The sequence below is a fragment of the Amblyomma americanum genome, chromosome 8, assembly GCF_052857255.1.
Source record: "Amblyomma americanum isolate KBUSLIRL-KWMA chromosome 8, ASM5285725v1, whole genome shotgun sequence".
Classification (NCBI taxonomy): Eukaryota; Metazoa; Arthropoda; class Arachnida; order Ixodida; family Ixodidae; genus Amblyomma; species Amblyomma americanum.
Genome location: NC_135504.1, coordinates 102,567,102 through 102,572,552, shown reverse-complemented (window position 1 = coordinate 102,572,552; position 5,451 = coordinate 102,567,102).

The following is a 5,451-nucleotide window of genomic DNA, read 5'->3' as shown; positions in this document are numbered from 1 at the left end:
AGCATCCTCCCGCGGATGCCTAGCTCTTCCAAGTTAGGAAGAATCCCACACCTCCAGTCTGTATCATATGCCTTCTCCAAATCAAAGAAGACAGCGAGACAGTATTGTCTCTGGATAAACGCCTCTCGAAGTGTGGCTTCCAGGTGGACCAGATGGTCCACTGAGGAGCATGGTTTTTTAAAACCACATTGGTGGACACCAAGAAGCTCATAGGATTTTAAAATTAACATTCACCTAATATTGAGGCACTTTCAAAAGATTTCGCAAGACAGCCTGTAAGAGTCTTAGGCCTGTAACTTCCAGTGGAGGTTAGTTGGCTTTCCTGCTTTTAAGAATGTAACAATAATGGCCTTGTTCCAAGCCGCTGGTGTTCTTGATAGTACTTAATTTGTTAAAAATGTTAAGCAGACTTTCTCAGGAGTGTCCAAAAAGATGGGACAGCATTTTATAATGAATTTCATCAGGGCGTGGTGCAGTTTGTGTATAGACAGTACTCTCTGAATTTTTCTAAATGTAATTAAATAATTTTAAAGCTGGTTTGTGCTACCTGCCATAGTAAGCCCTTGTTTTGTGGTTGTGTTTCCGTATTTTAAGAATGAGTGTGTGTAGGGTGAGGATCTTAACTGTAGAAAATTTTCACCCAGAATGTCAGCTCATTCGTTATTACTCGCGGGTTTGTAGGTTTCAGGCTCCCCCGATAGGGGGACGTCTTTCGCGATGCGGGCCCATGGACCGTGCTCCCCGCTTTGACGATGACGGGGCAGCCTTCGGTTTCTCTTCTTGGTGAGTGGAGGGCCCTGTCTTATAGGCTCGATGAAATTGGCCTCGGTAGGTGCGGGACATAGCAGCACAACGGCATTGGGTGAACACTGGACGATCATTGGCAAAAAGTTGCATGAACGGCCGTCCTACATTGGCATTTAGGCAAAGCGCTACCACCTTTGACACATTAACAGCGTTTTCAGGCTTGTTTTTGGCCAACGTTTGGCCGATCGAGCTGCCAACGCATTCCTGGCGTTTTTTTCGCGACATGGGTCAGTAAAGGCCTCGAAATGGCTTTCCAATTTTATGGAAAACAATCCAGGTTAACATGTGGCAAACAAGACATGTGGCAAACAAGCTAGGTTTACATGCGTCTAACACAATTTGTCTGTAGATTTATTCGCTGGTCGTCGAAGAATCCTCCAATTTTTTGTTGTGGTGGAAATTTCACGCAAAAAGCTAAAACAAACAAAAACGTGTTGAATTTTGGCTCTAAACAATTTTCGATGCTTTTCATCAATAAAGGTAATGTTCGAAGGCAAAAATATAATTTGCTAGCAAATAATAAAGACGTCAGCAAGAGCTATAGCCCTTATTGCAAATTACTCAAAATAACAATAAAATTCACAAAAATCAACATTCTGAACAATACGATATGCAGAAAAGGAAGGAAAAAGCAAATCGGAAAGCACAGGGGAAGGTGCGATCGCAGGGAACTACGTACGGAAGCGTAGGAATCTCGTACCGAGTGATCACGTGCATTTACAAGCGGCGGCCTATTATATCGTGTGTGCGAAACTTATTTATTTATTTATTACAATACCTTCAGGGCCCCAGTGGGGCGATACAGAAGAGAGTGGATAAAAAAGTAAAAACAATGCAGCAAAATGAAAACAAAAATAAATGGAAAATGTAATGTAATACAGCAAGGAATGAAAAAACGTAAGCTTGAAACAAAATACAAATCAGATTACGTAAGAAAACAGCCTAGTCAAACACATAGTTTTTAGCGGCATTTTTGAATAAACAGGTGTCAGAAATGTCGGCAACTAAGGTGGGCAGGTGGTTCCAATCGCTCGCCGTCTTGGGTATAAACGAGTTAAAATATGCATTGCTTCGGCAGTATGGAATGCGTACCTTGTGGCGATGATCCGTGCGAGTTGATATGAACGATGGTTCAAATAGAAGATCCCGTTTTAGCTGATGATTGTGGTATTAAATCTTGTGAAAAGTTAGTATTCGCGCGAGTGTTACACGCAGGGAAAGGCTAGGAAGGTTCAAAGTATTTTTCATTGTAGTTACACTAGCAGTGCGGGAAAAATTAGACAAAATAAATCGGGCGCTACGATTCTGTACTGACTCTAACCGATTAGTAAGAGTTTCAAGTCCCGGGTCCCACACAGAGCACGCATATTCTAATTTCGATCTAACTAAGGTTTTATAGAGTAGCAGTTTTAAAGAAGATGGAGCCATGGAAAAATTACGACGCATGTAGCCAAGCATGCGGTTAGCATTGTTAACAATATAATCAACAAGTGCCTGCCATGAAAGGTTAGCAGTTATATGAACCCCTAAATATTTATATGTGGTAACTTGCTCAAGGAGAGAACCTGAAATATTGTAGGGTATAAGATTTTCGTTAGCAGACCGGTGTGAAATACGCATGACCTTACACTTGTTAGTATTCAGTCTCATGAGCCAAATATTACACCAACTAGATACCTTATTTAGGTAACTTTGAAGTAAGGATGAGTCTGAAGCGGATTTGATTACTCGATAAATAACGCAATCATCTGCGAAAAGCCTAATTGTGGAGTTAATAGAAATTGGTAGATCGTCAATGTATATTAGAAACAATAGCGGCCCGAGCACGGAACCTTGAGGCACGCCGGAGGTAACAGAGCATGGTGAGGAATCAGCGTTATTTGCAGTGACGAATTGAGTTCGGTTACGCAAAAAACTCTCGATCCATGAAAGAATGTTTGGTTCGATGTTTAGTTTGCCGAGCTTAAAACACAATAGTTGGTGATTAACAAGATCAAATGCTTTCTGATAATCTAAAAATACACAGTCAAAGAAAAATCCCTTGTCTAATGCATCAAATAAACCATGGGTGAAGGAAACGAGTTGCGTTTCACAAGAAAATGATTGACGAAAGCCATGCTGATGAGGGAAAGAAAACGAATTATTTTCTAGAAATTTAACCAGATTAGAATAAATTACATGTTCAAACAGTTTACACGGGACACTCGTTAATGATATGGGTCTGTAATTAAGAGCACAATGAGCATCACCAGACTTGAATATTAGTACCACCTTACCCACCTTCCAGTCCCCAGGTAGCTTTCCTGAATTCAAAGATTGCGAAAACAGTGCACACAAGTAAATGGAAGAATAAACACTGGTATTCTTTAAAAATTTAGAATTTATGTCGTCGATTCCCGAAGACGAAGAAATTTTGAGATTATTAATTAGACTTTCTATACCAAGACTGTCAAACACAATTGGGTCCATTAATGGATTCTGCACAGGCTGAAAAGAGGGCAGAGAAACAGATGATTGCTGTAAAAAAGTGTTTGAGAAGGCGTCGTTTAGCACTTGAGGGCATTCTGATGAAGGAATGGCTGCGCCGCTTCTATCGTTCAGAGCTAATGCTTTATGCTTAGGATAAGAAATAATGTTCCAAAATTTTTTGGCATTATCAATCAACAAAAACGGAAGCGTACTCTGGAAGAAAACCTGCTTGGTGTTTCTTAAGGCTTTTCGATACTCAGATGTTATGGCACGATACCCATCCCAGTGATCAGGGCAACCGGTGGTTTTCGCTCTACGATAAACTCATTTTTTTTTACTTAAAAGGCGTTTTAATGCGGCAGTGAACCACGGAGAACGTTGCTTGCCTGATATGACGCGTAAAGGTACGTGTTTTTGGACGAGAAAATGAACTTTCTCTTTAAAAAGGCGCCAGTTCGTTTCCACAGTACGGTTATAAAAGTTTGGCATGCTCTCTCCTAAGAATATTTCGAGTTCAGCGTTAATCGACGGAAAATTTGCCTTTGAATAAACTCTGATATATTTGATATTGGGTCGCACACGTGTGCTAGTATCTTTAAGGTCAAACTGGATGAAGGAGTGGTCACTGAGGCCTGGTAGAAATGCCAATGAATGAACTAGCTCAGGAAGCGTAGTTAGAACAAGATCAAGAATGTTAGCTCTAGTAGTGGTGATACGGGTTGGCTGGGTAATGAGCTGAGAAAACTTCAAGTCAGTGCACAGAGTTATGAAGCCAATCGTGTCAGGTGACGAATCCAGAGTGGAAGAGAACGCGCCAGACCAAATTATTTTTGGCATGTTGAAATCGCCAAGTAAAAAGATTGGCGTAGAAGGAAACCTAACTAAAATGCGGTTGAGTACATCATGAAGTTCACTACAGAAAGACGATGGAGCATTTGGAGGGCGATAGCATGCGTAGAAGATTACGTCTCGATGATTAATGCGTATAGAGGCGCATACAATTTCTAGTGAAGAAACAAGTGACACGTGTGAAGAATGCAGATGATCAGCGACCGCTATCAGAACACCGCCTCCTATTCTGTCTCCACGGTCACATCGATAAGTAATGAAATCCTTTTCGCAGTTTAGTATTTCATCATTAAAAATCTTTGAATTCAGCCAGGTTGCGGTGAGGACCAGAATGTCTGCATCGCACGTGTCGATGATAGTACACAGATCATCACGCTTGTTAACACTACGAATTTTAGAGAACAATACACATATATCATTTGGGAGCTCATGACCACGAGCAGGTAGCTACGCGGTAGAAAGATCGGCAGGCAAGGCACTACTATCAGGGCTGCGTGGGGATGCTTGTTTATTGATATATTATTCACAGATGCTATCTGATGCCGAAATGTAGATGTAACACTTATTCTTTATGAATAATTTGTTCTTACAAATAGCGTACTTCTCTCCACTTGCTTGTCCAAAGTCAAAAAGTTTTTTACGTGCGTTGCGAGTTGACAAGCAGAAATCTTTTGTAACCTTTATCCCAGCATTTTTCATTTTGCTTCGGTCAGTAAACACGGCTTCTCGGATCTTAAAATTCGTAAACTTGACTATGACAGGACGGCATTTGTCATTCGAAAATTTACCCAGCCGATGCGCGCGTGCTATGGCCTCGCTGGGTAGCTAAAGGTCCATTTCTAAAAGAAGCTTTTCACGCACGAGCTTTTCAGATTCATCCCATGTTTCGTTTTGCGTGTCACGGAGGGCGTGAAAAAGTAGATTATCGCGTCGTGACCTGTCTTCGAGGTCGTCGAGTCGTTTATGAAACGCCTCTGCTTCATTCTGTACAGCCTCAGACACTTCCTGGGTAATGTCAAAGGCGCAGGAGGCTTTCGAGGCAGCTACTTTTTCTTCGACGGCAACAAGCCTATCGTTCATGCTGGCCATCTGACGCTCAAGCTTTGTTTGTGTTTGCCGAACTTCATTGAGCAAGGAGAGTATTTCGCTATGGTTCTTGTCAATTTTTTGTTTAAAGATTTTAACAGAGTGACTACGTCATCATTGGAGTGGCTAGAATCTTTTTTAGGGGGCCCTGGGTTCTGTTCAATGTCGCCACCTAAGAGCTATAATTTCAGCACATATACACATTCGCAGACAATGCACATGAATACGCTTGGGCATGGC